General features: G+C 39.5%; 1 long non-coding RNA gene and 1 pseudogene across 2 annotated transcripts in view; one reads left to right on the forward strand and one right to left on the reverse strand.

The window, feature by feature from the left end:
• LOC141419282 (uncharacterized) overlaps positions 1 to 22285 on the reverse strand; it is a 72558-nt gene that overhangs the window by 904 nt on the left and 49369 nt on the right. Inside the window, exons 3-5 of one of the 2 annotated variants that reach the window (XR_012444067.1) lie at positions 12577 to 12671; positions 5932 to 5966; positions 2673 to 2922 (exon numbers count right to left, since the gene is read on the reverse strand). This is a non-coding gene — a long non-coding RNA (uncharacterized lncRNA). Of the gene's footprint in view, positions 1 to 2672; positions 2923 to 5931; positions 5967 to 6009; positions 11369 to 12576; positions 12672 to 22285 lie in introns of those variants that run through there. The other variant, XR_012444068.1, reaches the window with a different exon arrangement.
• LOC141419278 (glycogenin-1 pseudogene) lies at positions 48 to 1405 on the forward strand (annotated as a pseudogene).

The raw sequence follows: 22285 nt of genomic DNA on the forward strand, positions 1-22285 counted from the left end.
TGTAACAACATTTTTAGAATGTATGTTAAATACACAAGCCTAAGGAAATGACACCTCACATTGGTTTGTTTTTGAAAGGGTTTCAGAAACATTCAATGGAGAAAAGAAAGTCTTTTCAGCACATGGTTCTGGGAAAACTGGCTATACCTATCAGAAAGAATGAAGTTGCATCTTCTACTTACATCAGATACAAAACTTAATTCTGAATGTATCAAATACCTAAATGTTACAGCTAAAACAATAAAGCTATTATGAGAAAAAGCTTTTAAACATTGGATTTGGAAAAAATGATCTTTTGGATATGTCACCAAAACCTAAGGAAAGAGAAAAATAAGTAAACTGGAATACATCAAAATTAAGACTCCCTGGGTATCTCTAAGGGCACAATTCAACAGAGGGATGGGGAAAATAGAGAATGGGAGAAATTGTTTGCTAATTGCATATCTCAAAATGGGTTAATATTCCAAATGAATGAAAGCGTGCAATTCAAAATCATTAATAAAACAATCCGCTGGTGGCCCAAGCCAGTAGTTACAGTTACTTGAGAGGTTAAGGCAAGGAGATTGCTTGAGCCTAGAAGTTGTTAATTAGTCTAGGCAGTAAGAAAGACACTTCAATTTCAAAAACAAAAAAAAATGGGAACTTACCATATTCATCCATTATATTCATGGATGCAACATGCTGGTGCTACCAAATATTGATGATCTTTTAGCAGAGAATTGTCAGCAGCACACAACATGGGGTGCTTGTCTGCTTCAACTCATGTCTTTATCTATCAGCCCTCAGCTGAAGCCTATAACCAATTGCTGTTTCTTGCTTCCAAGAAAGGTAATTTTGACCAGGTCTTCTTCAAAATATTTTAAACAAGTGGTCAACAGTAGCTATCAGAAATAACTATCATTGATCTACAACATAAGCATAAGCAGAATTTCTATATAATCCTAACTTCCAGCACTTTAAAAGTCTTTGTTGCTAGTGTCAATGTTGTGCATTTTCTGGGATGAATCAAACCCTTCAATGATATGTACCCTCTCAAATCAAAAGGTTTCAAAACTGAGTGCCATGGTCCCACCATAACTCACCCAGAGTTTCTCAGTCTCTGGTGGGACATTGTCATCACCAATGCCTTACCTCTCCTTCCACACTTTGGGCTTGTCCAAGACATCTGCTCATGCCTAAATGTGGAACATGTTGCAGGAGCCATATCACACCTGTCCCTTAGAGAGGTCCCAGCCACATCGTAGCCTTTTGCACCCTCAGCAGAATGAAGGAGCAGTGGAAGTAAGGCCAGCCTTATTACACAAGAGCAGACTGCATTGATAACATTAAGAGAAAACTAGATACTTTCAGTAGAAGCACTCTCATTTTTCTGTGGACATACCCACTTCACAGGATTTTTTTCTGACACTTAGAATTTAGAGCTAGGTCTAGAATAGTCTGTTACAGATGTTAGATGCTTTCATGAACTCATCAGGTGAAGGTGTTTTTGCAGGATAGCAAGAAAGAACTAGACAAAAGTTGTGAAGCACTAATTCTGTTAAATGAATAGTGTTGTCTTTTTTTGGTTGGACTGTGGTTTGAACTCTGGGCTTTAAACTTGATTGCTTGAGCCAAACCTGTGAGTCATTTTGCTCTGGTTATTTTGGAGATGGGGTCTTGCAAATTATTTGCTCTTACTAGCCTCAAACCACAATTCTGATTTCATCCTCCAAAGTAGGTAGAATTACGTGTGATCCACTAGTGTCCCAAGAATGTTCTGCTTTTTAAATGTGGGCTTATTTAGCTAATGTTTTAGAAACTCTCAATTGTGCTGATTGATGACAAATGTTTAAAGCAAACACAATTTTAATCTCTTAAAATGGCTATATGAACTTTAAAATGCTGCAAACCAGGCTCCAATGTATCTTCCTTAGAATGAGACAAGGCATCTTTCCTTTACTTGCTTTGTGTACCTTTCACTAGACCTGCACTTCAAAACTTCCCAAAGACTGGCAGAGTGACAATTCTGCTTTCAGGTAAAGGCGGTTTTTTACAGCACTGCCTAATGAAACATAAATAAACATATCATAAATGGTGTTAACCCATTTTACTTCCTAGTCTTAGTCCACCAGTTTTCTTTTTTTTTTTTTCATTTTTCTTTTATTATTCATATGTGCATACAAGGCTTGGTTCATTTCTACCCCCTGCCCCCACCCCCTCCCTTACCACCCACTCCGCCCCCTTCCTCTCCCCCCCCTCAATACCCAGCAGAAACTATTTTGCCCTTATTTCTAATTTTGTTGTAGAGAGAGTATAAGCAATAATAGGAAGGAACAAGGGTTTTTGCTGGTTGAGATAAGGATAGCTATACAGGGCATTGACTCACATTGATTTCCTGTGCATGGGTGTTACCTTCTAGGTTAATTCTTTTTTATCTAACCTTTTCTCTAGTTCCTGGTCCCCTTTTCCTATTGGCCTCAGTTGCTTTTAAGGTATCTGCTTTAGTTTCTCTGCGTTAAAGGCAACAAATGCTAGCTAGTTTTTTAGGTGTCTTACCTATCCTCACCCCTTCCTTGTGTGCTCTCACTTTTATCATGTGCTCAAAGTCCAATCCCCTTGTTGTGTTTGCCCTTGATCTAATGTCCACATATGAGGGAGAACATACGATTTTTGGTCTTTTGGGCCAGGCTAACCTCACTCAGAATGATGTTCTCCAATTCCATCCATTTACCAGCAAATGATAACATTTCGTTCTTCTTCATGGCTGCATAAAATTCCATTGTGTATTGATACCACATTTTCTTGATCCATTCGTCAGTGGTGGGGCATCTTGGCTGTTTCCATAACTTGGCTATTGTGAATAGTGCCGCAATAAACATGGATATGTGCAGGTGCCTCTGGAGTAACAGTCTTTTGGGTATATCTCCACCAGTTTTCTATACACTGCAGGGCCAAAAGATGAAATGCTTTTTTTAAAGTTGTGTATATTGAAAGTACCTGTATACTATCTGATGTTACCTGTAGTAACCTGTGAACTGGTGGCTCATGCCTGTAATCCTAGCAACTCAGGAGACAGAGATCAGGAGGATCATAGTTCAAAGTCAGTCTGGGAAAATAGTTCTCCAGACCCTATCTCAAAAATATCCAACACAAAAACAGGGCTGGGGGTGGCTCAAGTGTTAGAGCACAAAGAAGAATGGAGACTCCACTGAGATTGATGAATAGAATCACCACAAAGAAAACTCTCAAATCCAAACAAACTAACAGGAATTAAAGTTCTTTATATTCTTGTGATGTTTTCACTGCTCTACCTGTCCTGGTCTCTATCTGAAAAGCTAATCATTCTTTTGTCTGCTGTAGCTTTAAATTTGTATGATTTTCAGTTACTTAATCTTTTTTTTCTTGGCAGTACTGGGGTTTGAACTCAGGGCCTCACCCTTGCTAGGCAGGCACTCTACCACTACAGCCATCCTGCTGGCCCTGCTACTTTTTTTTTTATTCAATCATAATAAGTTGCTTCCTCTAAGAACATTTAATGCCAATTGTATGAACTTATATCTTATGGATTTCTTCAGAATATTGTATATTCCTTATTAATGTAATTTGATTTGTAGCTCCTAGTTAATTCATTCTTTGCTCTGATTTGATTTATATTGCCTGACTGATCAAATTTCTACTTGACTGATCTCTCAAATAAAGGAGAAATTTCTTGGTTGTTCATTTTTTTCTGAAGTGTAACGTTGTACACGGCACATGGTTGACACTTAACATTCTTAGTTTGCAAAAATGAATACATAAGCTGGATGCCAGAGGCTCATACCTGCAATTCTAGCTACTTGGGAGGCTGAGATGAGGAGAATCACAGTTCCAGGCCAGTCTGGCCAAATAGTTCTGCAGACCCAATCTCCAAAATAAGCAGGGCAAAATGAACTTGAGGTATAGCTTAAGCAGTAGAGGGCTTGTTGCAAGTGTGAAGTCCTGAGTTCACACCATAGGCCCACAAAAAAATTGAATAGGTCAAAATCAATTGTCTTCCCTTATAAAAATAATGAATGATTGGGTAGTGAAGATAAAATATGTTTTAAAATAGCATCAAAAACTAGTATGTGGTGCAGTTACTGAAGCAGTAATGGTGACTTCCTTGCAAGCATGATGCCCTAAGTTCAAACCTAGTACCACCAAAACAAATAAACTAACAACAACAAAACAACTTCATATGCTCATGATAGAACACATGCAACATTTGTACTCTGGAATTGATAAGACATTGATGAGTTCCAGGCCAGCCTCACCTACATACTGGGACCATCTCAAAATGAAAGTAATCATCAGACTAATCTATACGGTAGGGCATTTGATAAAATGCCTGCCCAATACTCTCAAAAGGGCCAAGGTCATGAAAGATAAGTGAAGACTTAGAAACTCCTTTGGAGTTGACAGATCTCAGGTAGTAAGTATACTTTATGACGGCACTAAATGATCCCCACAGGTGGGTTACACAACACTGTATCCCGATGTTCAGGATGTGGGATTGTTTTTAAATAATGTAATATTGGCAGGTGAAGAGATATTGCCTCACTGATAATGTGACAATATATTGTGATTCTCTGTCCTTAGCAAATTTTCTCCAGTCACAGCTTCGATGAAAATTTCTCCATGTGGCAGAAACTGAGGCAGCAAGGGACTGAAACACTCTCTGGTAAATATCCAGAAAGAACTGGGGCCCTTCTCCAACAATCTTCCCTACATTTTGCAATATGACATTTACAAGTCGAACTGTGTTTCAAATAAGGCTAGATTGCTTCATTGGTATTGTGAGCACCTTGCAGTAATAATTCTAATGTCTCCTTCTCATACCATATATTACTGGTCTCATCTATAAAGGTTTATATAAAAACATCAATGTCCATATGTATATGTATTCATCAGGGATAACAAATCAAATTACATAATTATAAAAGGGTCAGTTCTCTAACACAGCATAACAATTTTTATCATGCATGAACCCAATAACAGTGGTTCAGACTACTTGAAGCAGAAACTGGTGTAACTACAAGAAGAAATAGGTGAATATACTATTGTACTTAGAGACCTCCTGTGTATTAGAAACCAGCAAATCTAGCACACAGAAAATCTGTGAGCAGCTGGATGCATGGCTCAAGTGATAGAAGGTCTGCCTAGAAAGCATGAAGTCCTAAGTTCAAACAACAACAAAAAAGAAAATTAACGAGGATAAAGTTGAACTTGATACCACCACCAATCACATCTATGAACTATTACTTCATCCTAGAATAGCAAAATATATGTTCTTCTTAAGTCTATATTATGGACCATCCATCCAGATAGATGATATTTTCTTTTAATTAATTAATTAATTAATGGCAGGGCTGGAACATAAGACCCTGGGTTGGAACTCAAGGTCTTATGTTTGTAAGTCAGCTGCTCTACCAGTTGAGCTACATCCCGAGTCTTTGTGTTATTTTTCAGTTAAGTTGTCATGTCTTTGCTCTGGGGCCAGCCTCAGACTGTTATTCTTATGGCCCCCCACAAAGCTGGGACCACAGGCACAGGCACAGGCAGGCCTGGAACCACCATCTACCCAATATCCACCTCCCTAGAAACTGTGATTACAGATATAGCCACTGGGCCTGGCTTTAGACCATATTCTTGCCATAAAACATCCCTAAACATTGCCAGGCATGGTGGTGCATGCGTGTAATCCCTGCACTCTGGAGGTAGAGGCAGAGGCAGAAGGATTGCAATTTGGAGGCCAGCCCAGGATATATACTGAGTTCTAGACCAGCCTGGGCTAACAGAGCCTATTTCAAAACAAACCTACCTCTAATCCCACCTATTGTGGGCCTAAGTAGGAGGACCCAGGGTTTGAGGCGTGCCTGAGTAAAGTTACAAACAAAAGGGTTGGGAGCATGTCTAAACTGATAGAGTACTTACCTATCCTGGTGAGGCTTTGGGTTCAATGCCCAGTACTGAAAAATAAATAACCACGTTTAAAAGAATGCAGTAAGAAAATGTATGCTCTCAGACCAAATGGGACTAAACTAGAAATCTGAAACAGAAAGATATCTAGAAAATCCCCCTAAACATGGAGGTTCAACGTATGTGCAATAGCATCAATGGTATGGACATTTCCATTGAGAAAGCTTCACTGTGTTAGTCATGCCAGCAAGGGTGAAGTGAAGACAGCCTAGACTCTGAATCCAAATATGATTCAGAACAATAACAATATCAAGATATTTGTGCATGCATTTATGAACTAACTTCATTACTGCTTTTACTTTTAAGTGAATAAAACTTATGTCATTAACACTCTAGGATGACTTTTCCAACAACTACAGAAAAGCTATTATGGTTGGGTGCCGGTGGTTCACGTAAGTAATCCTAGATACTCAGGAGGCAGACATCAGGATAATCATGGTTTGAAGCCAGCCCAAGAAAATAGTTCAGGAGATCCTATCTTGAAAATACCCAACACAAAAAAGGGCTGGTGGAGTGGCTCAAGAGGTAGAGTGTCTGCATAGCAAGCATGAAGCCCTGAGTTTAAACTCTAATACAACCAAAAAAGGACTATTACGTGTGTAAGACATTAATTAACACAGATATCATCTTTTTTAGAATCATATCAAATCTTTGACTGACTGACATACAGTAGGTGACCCTCACTGGGGCTCCTACAGATGCTGTAATTGGTTAATGCTGATGTTCTCTTTGTTGCCACGAATGCCAGCTCACCTGCTGTCATCCTTGTGAAGTGTTCACTCAAATTATTCCTTATTCACTTCAACATTGCTAACTAGAAACATACAGCTAGGAGTATATAATGAATGCGTAATTAAAGTAGGAATTAATGAAGATAACGTGGAAAAACTAATAAGGATTAGACATGCTTTACCACTTGTAAAAACTAGACAAAATATATGTAACAGTGGCTTGCAAGACACGGTACATCAAACAGTAAAGAGAAGACACAATGATGAGGGCTCTACTATATTGTCCCAGCTCACTGCTTCCAATTTCTACACTGTAATGTGAAAAGAACCTTAGCAGATTTCCTGACATGAGAAGATACACATGAAGGTCTGAAGAACAATGTGGTAAAAATTTCCCAGGCATTTCCCTACATCCTGTGATAAGAACTGAAGAGTAATCAGGCTCATGTGATGTCATTATTGCTTCACAGTGCTGTAAGGATAAAAGGGCAAGGATACAAAAATTAATGTCCTTGATTTCCAACATTTTGTCTTATTTCTGAATACAAAAGACAAACTCCTTCATGTGATGTAACTTTCTTGCAACAAGACAAAGGATGACACAATATCCTTTAGAAATATAGGAAATGATGCTTATTCATAGGATGAATGACACATCATGTATGTAAAGTAGAATTTCCTATGATTTTTTGTTATGAGTGGATGATAAAACTTACACATTATGAATTAATTTAGAATCTTCTATTTATAAAAGTAAGACAGTCAGGCACGGTGGCACATGCTTGAAATTCCAGCACTTGAGAGGCTGATAGAGGAGGATTATGAGGCCAGCCTGGGTGCATGCCAAGAACCTGTTTAAACAAAAGCAACAACAAAACCCAAAACAGAAAACCAACAACAAAAATGTCAAACACACCCATCATTTTAAAAGGGCATGATAGAATAATCTGTATTTACCCAGAAAGTCTGCAGTTGACTTTATTTTATTTGTGGTACTAGGGTTTGAACTCAGGGCCTACACCTTGAGCCAATCCACCAGTCTTTTTTTGTGATGGGTTTTTTCAAGTCTTGAAGCCAGATGCTGGCTCTTTCTCCTAAGTAGACAAGATTTCAGGTGTGAGCCACCAGTGCCCAGCTCCAGTTAACCTTAGATTTGAGAATTATCTTGCCTTTGCTGTTTACTATATGAATGTCAGTTTCTGTGGAGGGTTTGCAAAGAGGGATGCTATTTATGTGCAATGAAGTTAAGATTAATGCTGCCAGGCTGTGATGCAATAATACTGTGAAGATGAGAGGTACCTTATGTTTTGTTTTGCCAAGATGTGGCCTGAGATTTCTCTGAACACAGTATTGTTTTGCTTGGCAAAACAAATGCCTGGCTATCAATTTGGTGGGAAAGTATCCATAAAGTATCAGTTCTCTTGCTCTCTTGTTCATATCTCATAAATACTGAAGACATGCTAATTATTTAAGAGAAACTTTTCTTTTCGGTACACCAAATAGTTTTTACAATATTAGATTGAGGATGTCATTAGAACATAGACGACAGATGTTATTTAGTCTCAGAGACACCCCTGTAGGAACCTACCTACACTACAGAATGTTCTTCTCAACCTGGTCACACTGACATTAATGCCTCCCTAAGCAGGTCCTAAGCATATCCTACTCTACATGTTGGAGACATGAATTGTCTTTGACCTCTCCTTGCTTTTGAATCTCCTGGTGGCTTCAGGTGAAAAATACCCCACTTCAACCAAAGTTGCCAGGGCAGTCATGATGTTTTCCCATCCGAGTTGTGCCCGGGTACTGTCAATGGCACATACAAAGCAACAGACATGAACAGATCAGCTAAATAATAGACATGTACAGCAGTTACTGTCTAAGTCACCAGAAATGATCCTCTATTAAGGTCACAAGTATGAATGGATGACATTTTTATTTCACAGAAAACATTTTTAGAACACATTCATCACTTTAGGTCATGTGCGATATATTCTGAGAATTCTGGTGGACAGGCAGACTCTGTGAAATCTATTCACAGGTGGTTTAGTAGTTTGTGGGAAATCATAGCACTTATGCTATCAGAGTCAGATCAAGGGGAAGAGAGACTGGGGCTCAGCACAGAACTGTTTCTTCTCTTAACGCTGAGCACCCAGTGCTCATTGTTCCTCATTGAGTTCGGTCACTCCTTGTCCAAATAAAACTGTGGTCCATTATGACAACCCACCTGTCTTTATAAAATTTCATGAAGTATGGCACTTATAACACACAGAGTAGAAAATCTGGACTAAAATGAAGGAGGAAGGAGATTTTTCCAGCATTTAAATATAACTGAACTTACAATTAAAAGAAACGAATGATATAACACTCTGTGTGTTGAGATGTAGAATTTAAATTGGGCTTTTTTGTCCAAAGTAATAAAGCATGAGATGGGGAGTTAAGATGATTTAATTATAAATTCCTAAAACACAACATCTAAAGATTTTCCATCCTGACATCTGAAGTGAGGACTGTCCAGGTGAGCCTTGTTGCTCACTCTGGTTACCCAAGCAAAAGAAGCCAGATTTTTCAAGCTATGAATTCTTTTAGTTTATGTCCCATATTTGTAACATTACAAACAAGGATCTTGACTCTGTACATGTCCATGCAGTGCACTGGGCAATCTAGGCTCTGTGGGCTTTGTAGATATCATTTCTGGACACAGCCATGGTTGTGACCAGTACAGGTCTGTGTGCTGTGAATACGAAGCTGTGTGTGTGAGACTGGGCATTTCCTCCCTGCTGTGGAATTTTTTATTAATCCAGCTCATGTGCACAGTCCTCTTTCAGCCTGTGTATATCTCTTATGTTGTTGCACGGAGTATTAGAAATGTGTTGTATATAGTTCTTATAACTAAAAACAGTTCTCCGGACCAAAGGAGCTACTTTTCTCACTGAAGCTGGGAATGTGGTGTTACATTAATATGTTGCATGACTGAAGACCATAAATTCAAGAGTCTTGACTCTGGATTCTATGGCGTGCAGTGTACACTCTCATGGCTTGGTGTGTTTTGGAAATGTGCTTCTAGGACATGGGCCTTCTGCTGCCCAGCAGAGAGCTGTGGGGCTAAGCGGGAACTATGCGAGGTGAGTGCACAGTTTTTCCTGCACTGGTGGTCTTTGTTTAAGCAGCACATGTAGACAATTACCATTCCACCTTTGTCCATCTCTAAAGCACTGCATGGGGGTTTGGGATATGTTGTGCCTTGTTGTCCTTTTGTTTTCTACCACAATTTTAACATCTATACACAGCACATGTGTCTCTCACTTAATTTCACCTTTCATATAACTGGGGATTATAAGTGTATTTTCTGGACACTCCAAATGTTTACAACTGTTTGGGTACCTATATAATCTGGATTGTGGTACCATCTCTGTCTTTGACCTTAGGGCTTGGTGATGGATAGCATATTTCTACTATGCAAGTGTCAATGGAATACATGGTTCTTAATGATACATGGTTCTTATTGAAAATAAAACAAAATGAAATAATTGAGAAGAGAAAGCTTCTAAATGCATTCTGTTAGGGCAGTTTACCTTACGAATGAAATGAGTCAAAGACATTATAACAAGGACAAAAATCAATACGTCTTATAAAGACAGAGTACATCCCAAAGAAACACTAGGAAAACAATTCATCAACATGTAAAAGCAATTAAACAAGGGGATTTTATTTAAGAAAGCAAGTTTTCTTCAATGTCCAAAAAATAATCAATATGATACAAAACAATGCAATGTATTAACAGAATAAACAACATGTTTACCTATAAGTATGGTGAATAAATAGTTGACAAACCAAAAATCCATTGATGCAAAAACACTAAACAGATTAGTCAAAGAAGGGAATTTTACTGAAGATGGGCATCCATGAAAATTAACATAAAACAAAGGGTGTCTTGACAGTCTTTGTGATTTTTTAAAGGTTAGAATCATGATAAAGATGCCCAATCTTGTTTCATCATTGTGCTGGGCAATGGAGCCTAAGTCAATAGGTGAGAAAAATAAATATAAAATATTCATATTGAAAAAGAAAGTGTGAGCCTGATGCTGGTGGCTCACACCTGTAATTCTAGCTAATTGGGAGACCGAGATTGGGAGGATCACGATTTGAGGCCAGCTTAGGCAAAGAGTTCTTCAGACCCATCTCCAAAATAATCAGAGTAAAATGGACAGGAGGTCTGGCTCAAGCAGTACAGTACCTACCTTGCAAGTGCAAAGCCCTGAGTTCAAACTCCAGTCCTGTCTCCCCGAAAAAATACAAGAAAAATGACTTCTCTGACACATATGGTTGCAAGGCTAGCCTTAATAAAATCTGCTGGCTTAGTACACTGTTGGAAGTTCTATAATTCATACTATCAGTGAGTCATGTCAGGTGACTTTATGTTTAGTACTGTACCACCTGTGTCCGTGACATTCATGCTGGTAAAGTCTTGAGTTATCACCATTCTGGTTCTAACTGTGGGCAGTCAGAACTCAGGGATCTTGATTTACTCTTATAAGATGGAGCATTCCTTCTCCAAATTCTCTTCTGGTTCATTTATAATATTTTACTTGCCTTGTTTTGCCCAGAGTGTAGGGATGGATGATATTCAGTGTATATCATGATACATGAAAAAGTTTTCACTGAAATGAAAAAGAAACGAAGATTGGATAAAATATTTAAATTTGATAAAAAAATCAGTTATAATGAAATGAATGCAATAATTAAACGTGTTAAAATGTGGGATATAAAGGAAGCTGTCATGTCTCAGAGAGAAGTATAATGCTAGGTGCCAGAAGGTTTCTTGTATTACATGTGCTGAAAACAACAATGCCTAAATACCAGAAATGAGAAACTTTTTTCAAAGTCAAACTCGAATTCTCACGCAGGTATTAAGGTGGGAGGATCTCAGATTTCATTATCTATGTGGGCATAAGGATATACTCCATGTTATAAACAGTAAAATCATGGGTGGTGACCTTATGGAAGTCCATGTAAGTACAATATGCATTCCCATGACCTTCAGAAGGCTTTGTAGACATGTTTTATGGATACAACCCTGGAGCTGACCAACAGAGAGCTATGAATGTGAATAGGCAGCTATGTGGGAACTTTCTTCATCTTAAAAGAACATAGACAACAAAAAAATCACATAACATCATAAATTATGTTAAAGTCTCTATATTTTCCCCAATGACTAGAAATAAGACAAAGATGTCCACTCATATCAGGACTACTCAACATTCTATGCAGGGGGGTAGCCTAGGCATTCATGATAGTAAAATGAATATGAGGTGTCTAGATTGGAAACACAGACTATCTCTGTTTGCAAATGACTTGAGTTTGTATGGAGAAAATTTTAAGTATTCTAACAAAATTCAAATATTATTAAAACATAAAAAAGAATTTAAAAACTCCAATTTCAGCAAGGTTGTAATATACAATGTCAATATAAAATAATTATATTTATATACTGTAGCTAGCAACAAACAATCTACAATAAAACTCAATTGAATTGACAGAGTGCCTCAAGTGATAGAGTGGCTGCTTAGCAAGGGCAAGGCTCTGACTTCCAGCCCCAGTACTACCAAAAAATAAAATAAAATAAAACTCAAACAAATGTTTCAATTAAAATAGATTCCTAAAGGAAAAATTGGAAATAAATATAAAAAATGTGGAAGGCATGTACAGTGAAAGCAATAAAATTTACTGAACAAAATTAATGAAATGCTAAATAAATGGAAACATTTGATGTTCAGTGACTAGATGGTGAATTAATCTGTTTTCAGTGGTTTTAATAAAATACTTAAGACTGGGTACATCATAAAGATAAGAAATTTATTTAGCTCACAGTTTTCGAGGCTGAATGTCCACAATCAGACTGTGTCACATGAGAGGGCCATGGTGAGGGTCTAATGGTGGACTGGGTCATAGGGGATGAAATGCCTGTAGAAGACATCATATGGTGAGATCGGAGATAATGAGATTCATGCCAGAATTGACCTTTGATGACAACTCATTACTATGGAAACTAACTGGGGTTCCATGAGAACATGAGTCACTTACAAAAGTGGCACTTCTCATGATATGATCATCTTCTTCTAGACCCCAGTTCTTAGAGGTTCCGACACCTGTCAAAACCACTACACTGAAGACCAGCCTTCTAACACATGAATCTTTTGGCAATGTAGTCAACCATTTCTCGTCCAGGTGGACAATAATTAATTATTCATATGGAAATACTATCAAGTGTTTCTTCAGTTTAATTGGAAATCCTTTTCAAAATCCCAGATGGTATCTTTTTGTCCAAATTGACAAACAGATTTTATGATTCTTATGAAAATGCAACACATCTACAACATTCAAAATAATCTTGTAAAACAGCAAATTTGGTGTACTATTTAAAGATTTACTATAATTCAATAATAATCTGGTTTTTGTCATACTGAAATAAGGTTAGACACATGGATGAATGAAATAGGCATAACAGATTTTCACCATTGCCAAGTCAATACATTGCATAAGAATTTTTTCCATCAAATGCTGCTGGGATAATTGGGTATCTACAATTCTAACTGGACTCCTTCCTCACATTATATACATAGTTCACCAAAAACTGATCATATGTATAAATGTAAATGTTGGACAGGCAAAATCCAAACAAGAGGACATAGAAATACATTCCCAAACACATAAAGACATGATAGCAAGACATCTTTGTGGGCCTAAGTTATATAATATTTTCTAGGATAGGATACCAAAAGCACAAGGGACAGAAGAAAATTACATTGAACTGTATCAGAATTAAAGTCTCTTACGATACAAGGTATACCATTAAAGTGAAAAGACACCCAAATAAATGAAGAGTCTTTGCAAGTCACATAAATAATACGAGTGTCTATCCAGGATATATAAAATAACCTTACAACACAAAAATAAAGGAGCAACAGTCCAATTAAACAGACAAATTATTTGAATAGATGTTGCTCTGAATTCTTGTGTTCAATCAGCACATGAAAAGGTGACAAATACATTTTATCCTATTCCTAGGAGAAATGCAAATTTAAACAACCATGAAAAATACTTCACTGACCTAAAAGGCACATTTCTTAGTGAAAATAGCAAATTAGACAGGGCAAGACACCATGTAAGTTCATTCATATGATACTCTGGGAAAGTCATAAATATGGAGAGAATAGATTTACCAGGATCTGGGAGACAGGAGTGTGGAACACATAAATTCAGAGGACTTATTTAGAGCCGTTACAGTATTTTCTATGGTACTGTAATTGTGGATGCCTGATATCGGTTTGCAAAAGGTAAAATAAACTCTAAAGCAAAGATGGAGCATAGTATGTCAAGAAATCCCAGAGAAATGCAGACAAAATATTATTACTGAATACAAATGCAAGAAATTATTTTACTGAAGGGAACAAAGGAAAAGGGATGGACCTAAGTTACTAGGAATTAAATGGAGATTCTAATGCTAAAGTACAAAATATTTATAAATTAGTTTGGCTGTTTCACCGGTAAATTTGGTGTCTAAGGGTTTTTGGATTAATAATTCTGAAACTGGTATGCCTGTATTAGCAGATGGTGATGCAGATTCTTTTTAAGGAATGTCAGTGTCTACATGCACACAAAAAATTTCGTTTTGTCAACAGCCTATTTGCCAGTGTGGAACTAATCTCTGCCAGGCCCACTCTGATGGGGCTGTGGACACCTTAGTGGTTTCCAGTGACCAGGAATAACAAGGATGCCACCACTGCCACCCACATCTGGGTCACTCCAGCAAGTCACCTATACGGTAAAGACCAATTCCACTCAGGGGTGCTAGTATTATGGCTCTTTCTTTTTTTCAGACTGGGCTATCTTTAGCCTTGCTGGTGCTCAGGAAGAACAATTACTTGATTTTAAACCAGCACATATGACACACACACATGGAAACATACTACCAGGGAGGAGGGTGCCCTTCTGGTCAAAGATCAGCTTACTCTGTCCCAACTGTCCCACAGTCACCCTTAATTTACCCAGACAGAGCAGCCATTGACTATACATGGCTTCCTTAGAGCCTAGGATGCTGTACTAAAGCTGCACTTTAACTCCTATGCAAAAATTACCCCTACAACACTGTCCCTAAGCATAACACTAACTAAAACCTGAGCCTGCCCCTGAGCCTTGTGATGATCACTGTAACCCTGAAACTGACCCTAATCCAGACCCAGTCTCTAACCTTGATTAGAACCTAACCCTGACCCTATTCTTAATGCTAACCTTAAGACTCATCCTATTCCCTTAAGATTAGTCTTAGTCTGAATCCTAACCTCATTCTCTTGTTCCTGTGCACTTGTATGGCTATCTGCATTTGCCTCTGGCTTTGTGAGTGTGTACTTATGCACCTGTATTTGTATGTCTGTGTGTGCTAAGAGTCCCCGCATATGTTTATGTGTACCTATTTGTCCACGTGGAAATGAATGTGTATTTTCAATCAGTTTCTGTAGTGGTCTCATCACCAAGTTTTTTCATTAGAAACAGCTGATACCAGCACTGTTCACAGCTATTTATGGGTGTGTATACCTGACATCATCCTAGGACACATGCTAAAATAATCTTCAGGGAGCAAATGGGAGTGCTGGTGAAGTTGTGAAAGGCAAATGGACCTGTCCAGGCACACATATATGTGAAAAAAGAAGGGCTGGATCAGCTAGGTCGGTTTTGAAGCTGAGGCAGTAGATGCACTCAGGCCTTCCTGTGGATGGTTGAGTAGGACAGGTGTGTTGGTAAACTATATCCAGATGTGCACATGGTGATGTGAAAGTGAGCTTTCAGTAGCAAGGGGATCTTTGGGAGGGTCTTGCTCAGGTTAAGGGACCCCAAGAGGTGATCCTAATTCCTAGACAATGACCCAACAGAACATGGAACCCTGGGAGACAGGCAGCCACATTCCAGAGTCAGTTAGAGCCAGTTCAGGCCAGAAACCCTGTAGAGAGCAGGATGTTCTCTTGCTGTCTCCCAACTTCCTCTGCCTCCAGAGGAAGCCCAGAATGGGTGCCTTGTCTACCTCAGGAGATTCTGGATCAGGCCTTGGCACCAAACCAGGTACGCCTGGCCATTTTTCCAGAAGGACTCTAAGGGGACACAAAGTTGTCAAGGGGAGATGCAAATAGACCAAGCAACTGTTCTGACTGCCCCCCTTCCATACCCAATATCATGTATGGTTTTTAGGTTTGAATACTGAGGATAATCTTTTCTGTGCAGTTTTCACTTCACTATATTGCAATGAGTAATTTTTCAGTTTGCTACAGTTTCCATGTTTAAACTGTTCCTCCTTGATTGCCCCTCAGGGTGAAACTGAGTCTATTCCTTCCCTGGGTGAGCCCTGCAGGGTGAGGACCCTCGAGCCTGGCCTGCTGGAGCAGCTTGTGAACCACCTGGTGCCTGCCCTACAGAGCAGGGGCCCCTTCTTGGTTTCTGCCTTCCTGTGTGCCTACTAAAGGTTCTCTACCACACTGCAGGTGCTGGATCTAGTCTTTGAAATGTGAGTGTAGACTGGGGGAATTGCACAAGCAACAGAATGATGCCTAGCAAGCATTATATACTGAGCTTAAACTGTACCTTTTCTCCCACAAAAACAAAAATGACTTGTGTGGGCCATTGTGCACACTGAGATATCTGGGAAGAAGATGGTCAGGTTCATTAACTGCACAACTGTTTATGAATCAGGTACAATGTGTAGTCACTCAGTATGCAATTCAGGGAAGAGTACAAATTTTCCATCCCTTCCCAGATTTCCATTCCCACCTGGGAATTAACCCATTCACCTAAATGTCAGAACATTATATGATGCCTTCCTGGCTTCTTGTAGGTATGGATATTTCCACTTTGATTGTGAGGAGGATGAGCAAATAAAGAAGTGAATGGACTCCATCCTTGGGGATGTTAGGGGGCTGGCAATGGAGGGAAGATGAGCTTTATCATTTCAACTACAGGGATGAAGCCTGAGGGTTCAACCTACAGGTAGAAAAATACAGAGTTGTGGGTGGAGTCTTGGGTATCAAGACAGCCTAGGAGATCTTGAAGCTCAGAGCCAGCTCCTGTGAAAATCTATACCTACCAACATCCATTCAAGCCAGGCTTTCCCTGCACTATCTGCCATGAGGGCATGGGCAGGAGGTGAGGTGAGCACTCCGTTTTTACATGGGCCTCACACATCTCCCCAAAATTCCCAGCTGCACGAGACTGTCTACCTCTGCATGGTCATGCTGGCAAGGGGCCGTTTGAGGACTAGGAAGGAGAGGTCAGGATGTGACACTACTAACCAACATGTCCCTAGTACCATGTGCTCCTTCCTGGGAACATGGATGGTAAGAACCCTGAGAATTTTTACACGTCCAAAGACCTGGCCATCTTTAACTAGCTCATGGCCTATTTGCTGCTCAACACACCCTCATGCTCAGAGCTGACAATCTGTATCCACGTCCTGACCCAGCTGGAGGACCTGGAATCCTGTGAGGTAGAGATCAATAATAGTAAGAAGGCTTTAGGCAAGTGCCTGAGAACATGTAAGTATGTGAATAGTGGGCCACACTGGAAGGAGACTCCAAAACAAAAATGGTGTCAGGCCCGTAGGCAATTGTGGATCCCAGTCTGGGAAGATATCTTATTGCTACATGAGGGACTGGGACTAATCTGGCAAGCAAGGTCTTCCTTCTGTATGGAAAGGCTCAGGCAAAGCCACTCATCAAGGGAATCTTGTCTCCTTTTGCAAGTGCAGTGCAACTTAACCTTCTAGAGCTGCCTGCACTAGCAGTGCATCTGTTTCCAGCCATAGACTTGGAGCTTGCATAGAACATTGATCCTGAGCTCAAGCAAAAGCTTCCATCCGTAATACCAGCAACTCCAACTACTACAAGTTTCTTCTCTAGAACTATATGGAGGTCGAGAGCCACCACAGCATTCTGTGTCACTTGAAGATATTGCAGGTTGTTTCTGGGGCAGAAAGGCCAGAATACCTTAACACTTCTGTGAGTCTCCACCTGGCTTTGCACATCTCCACCTGGCTTTGAGCATAGCAGCTGACACAGACAATTCTCCAGCCGTGGAAAAAACATCTGGCTATTATGGATCTCTAGTTGCCTAAGCCAACATTAGCTAAAATTGAACCACTTTTACATGTAGAGGAAAAACTACCTCTAGTAGATAGAGTCAAGTCAAATGCTAATCTAAGTCTGCCAGAACATCTTTTGGTTGCTACAATGGTAGAGCAAGTTCTACCACTGCTCTTGGTATCACCTGATGAAATCTACCTAGCATCAGCGCCTGCATCAGAAGTATACCTCCCCCCCGCCCCAGAAAATATCTGTTTTACTTTTCCTGTTGCATTTTTCACTGTTTATTATGTCAGTTTAATTATCAGTTTTAACAAATTTTCACTGTTTGAGTTGCATATTTCGGGAGTACCAAATCCACTGACCATGATGTAAAACCATGAGTACTATGTAGCTGCAGACTGAAGACCAAAGCACAGCATGTGGGTCCTGTATCGAGCACAATCACAGCCCATCATGGAGGAAGTGAGAAGCAGACTTCTGGTTTTACAGTGAGTGCCCAAAGAGGCAACACATCCAGGCAATAGGGAGATGCTGACATGTGCTGAGGTAGGACATCTGATGGTTAGGGGCATGGGCTCTTTGCTCAGACACACCGTATGTCCTAGAAAGGTGCTCCACTTGAGAATCAAAACTCTCATCTATGAAATCAGGTAAGAATTTCTCCTCCTGGTTTAGGATGAAGACCAACTGCATGCAATGGCATGTGGAGCATCCCGTCAACTCTGACACAAGGCTGTGGGCATACACCCATTCTGCTTTGTACAAATATACAATGCAGAATTTGAAGGAGGAGCAGTTAATATTCAAGAAACTTTTTACTCTATGTTAAGGGCATGATTCATTTCTTGAAGATTTGCTAAGGATTGGGGGTAGGCTGTGAAGGATGAATCTGAGCCAAATAAGTTTGTGGGAATGGCTTCTAAGAAATCCTGCTGCCACTGATCACCACCACCAAATGGCACCTGTCATACTGGGCATGTGCAGTGTTGCCTACCCAGTGAGAAATGACCCAATGGGAGGAGTGTTATCTCAGGATTACTGGGTAATTCCGTTTGACTTTTGAGGAAGAGAGGGATCCTAAGCCATTGGTCACAATATTTGGCCCAGGAAAAGACTATACATCAGGGCACTTTAAAAGCATGTGTCACCACTCAGGACTGTGAATGTCAAAGCATGAGGATTTAAGCTATGTTTATGTCCATTCCTGGAGGCAGGTGAAATGACAGGTCTAATGGTGGGAGCCCCATGCTGAAGAGCCCAGCTGAAGATCAACCACCTAAATTGGGATGGGGACAAGATTCACAGTAGAACATTTAGTCATAGTTAGGCCTGCACAACACAGGGAACAGGGAAGGGGGAGGACAGATATGGTAGCAGTAGGCTGAAGGGTGGTGACAGAAAAAGGAAATTAAAGAAATCAGGCCAAGCAGGGTAGGTTATGCCTGAGCCTAGCTACTTGGGAGATGGAGAAAGCAGGATCGCTTTTCAAGGTCAACTCTGGTGAAAAGCATAAAACTTTATCTGAAAAATAACTAAAGCAAAAAAGGCTGAGGGCAGCTAAAGTGACAGAGGGCCTACCTATGAACTGTGAGTTCAAGCCCCTGTACTCTCAAAACATAAAAACAAAAAGTGAAATTAAACACATCCATACACAAAAGTGAAAGCAAAATCTATATTCTCATGCCTTGGATCACCTAACACTATGTACAGAAAAATCTTGACAGATCTATAAAATACCATTAGTGTTAGTAAAGAAACTCATCAAAATTATATGCAATATATCAAAACAAAAAAGTGGAGTGGCCCACAGACCATGAAAAGAGTGAAATTATGACTGTTGATTCACTGCAGAACAAATGAATATCCAGAAGAGGATATACATGGGCAAAGATAAGTAGCACAGGGATAAAGTTTACATGTCCTCACTTGGCAGCACCCTTCCTTCATCTCCCTGTGTTCAGTAATATTGAAGTTTTACAAACCCTGTCCCTTCAGATGTCTCTGCAGGTTTCTTAATGGATTAATCATTGACTAAGTCATTGATCAGTAGTGATCACATCAATGTCCTGACCCTATGCACACTGCATATAAATGGAGAGGCCTCAAAATTTCTACCATTTGATCACATGATGTTTTTCTCTGTAACCAGGCATCAGGGCTATTGAGGGGCCTAAACCATCAGTCACCTCACTAGCTTACAAACAGACTAGTCCCTTAGACAGTCTCAAGGCTCAAAAGATAATTGCCAGAAAGGGAGAATAGAGATCAAATATTTATTTAGGATTATGTCATAATAGCACAGAAAATGGAAGAAAAAAATTCATATTAAATATTTGAAGAGAGTCTGTTATCTGAAATATACAAACAACATTTATGACACAAGGACAAAATATAAATAAACCCGTCAACAATTAACAAAGGAATATACACTTTGCCAACAAACATAAAAAGTATGCTTATCATCAAAACCACCTTCACTGCTACTAGAATAGTTACAATCAAAATGATTAAAACTAGCTGGACACTGATTTTCTATGCCTGTAATCTGATCTACTTGGGAGGCTGAGATTGGAAGGGTCTCAATTTGAGGCCAGTCCAGGGACATAGTTCATGAGACCCCCATCTCCAAAATAACCAGTGGAAAATGGACTGTGGTGTGGCTCAAGCAGTAGAGGGCCTGCTTTGTAAGTACAAAGTCCTGAGTTCAAAATCCCAGTCCAACAAAGAAAATTATTAAAACAAGTGTTAGCTGGGCAACAGTGGCTCATTCCTGTAATCCTAGCTACTCAGATGGCAGAAATCAGGAGTATGTGGTTTGAAGCCAGCCTGAGCAGTAGCTCAAGAGGTCTTACAAAGAATATACTGAACACCAAAATAGGCTGATGGAGTGGCTCAGAAGGTAGAGTGCCTGTTTAGCAACCATGAATCCCTGAGTCAAACCCCAGTACCACCAAAAACAACAACAAAAAGTAAGGATGCACAGGATTTGGAACTCCTAATCATTGCTGTGACAGTATAAAATGGTGCAGACTATGTGTAGAGTACTTTGGTGCTGTCACAAGGAGTTAAAATAGATTTACCATACACTCATCAATTAAGCTTATACCCAAAGAAATGAAAAAGGGTATCCAACCCAAAAGGAAGGTAATAAAAATGTGAGGCAGTCTCAGGAAAAGAAAATTAGACCCAAACAGCCAACAGACCACTCTCTGATGGGGATTAGTTTTCTGAATCATAAACTATACCTTCTCCCTGACTTCACATGGCCAGGAGCTCTCTGGGTTCTCCTGCTAACTATACTAATTCTACTCCAGATGTTACTAACCTCATGACATGACTAACACCATCACACTGGAGTTGCAGTTTCAATAGAGGAATTCAGGGAACAGAGATATTCAGAGCACTAGGTCTGGTTTTGCTCATGTGCACTTTTGTGGATCTGTGACACTGCTGTTTCTTTGTGTATGTGTGTGTGTACACAAGTTTGCATATTACTCTATGTATTTACCTCTCTAATGTGCCTGTACTTATCTATGTGTCTCTGTTTGGTAATGAAGTGTCTTTTTCATTTCTTCCTGTGATTGATGTATCTCTAACTTTTTAAAAAGTGGGACTGATTACATTTATTCTTCTCTTGCCAAGCCTAAGCTTCTGGCTACTGGCTTTCCCCATCTCCAACTATTTGCATTAGCAACAGGTGACACCAGCTATTATGGTTCATTGGAAACACAGATGATTATGGACCTATAACCATGATAGCTGGCATGGACACAGAAATTAAAATAATCCCAGAGAATAAGTGGGGATGCTGGAAAGACCCTGAGAGGTCAAATAACTTGTCCAGGTTCACCCCTGTTAAGGATGGGCTCTGTCTGAAACTAGTTCTGCCTCCTTGAAGCTAAGGCACTGGGTGATTATGCTATAAAGAGAGGATCAGAATTTCTCAATCCTGGCTCTAGTATTATTTTCTACTATTCATTTCATAATATATGTAAAAACATACACATGTAATGTACATATATCAACAAACATATATAATGAAACACATTATCGATTGTTACTGTTTCTCAAAATATTGTTTGTTAAATTTAGAAAACAAAGTTTATACACTAGGACAACCAATAATATAAGTAAAACAAAGATTCATGTTTGATATGCTAAGAAAAGAGAGAAAATAGAATCCCATAAAATGCTCAAACCTCAACAAGCAGAAAACAAGGGGAAGATACAATAGAACAAAGAAATAAGACAGTCACACATATCTGTAATCCCAGCACTGTGGAGGCAGGTATCAGAAGGACTGAGGTTCAATGGTAGTCAGAATGAAAAGATAGTGAGATGCCACTTCAAAATATAAACGGGGAATGGTGCTTTATGTCTAAAATACAGCCATGTCAGAGTAGTAGTTTAGGGGATCATGGTCCATGGTTAGACCTGGATTAAAAAGTG

Source organism: Castor canadensis, chromosome 19, assembly GCF_047511655.1.
Source record: "Castor canadensis chromosome 19, mCasCan1.hap1v2, whole genome shotgun sequence".
Classification (NCBI taxonomy): Eukaryota; Metazoa; Chordata; class Mammalia; order Rodentia; family Castoridae; genus Castor; species Castor canadensis.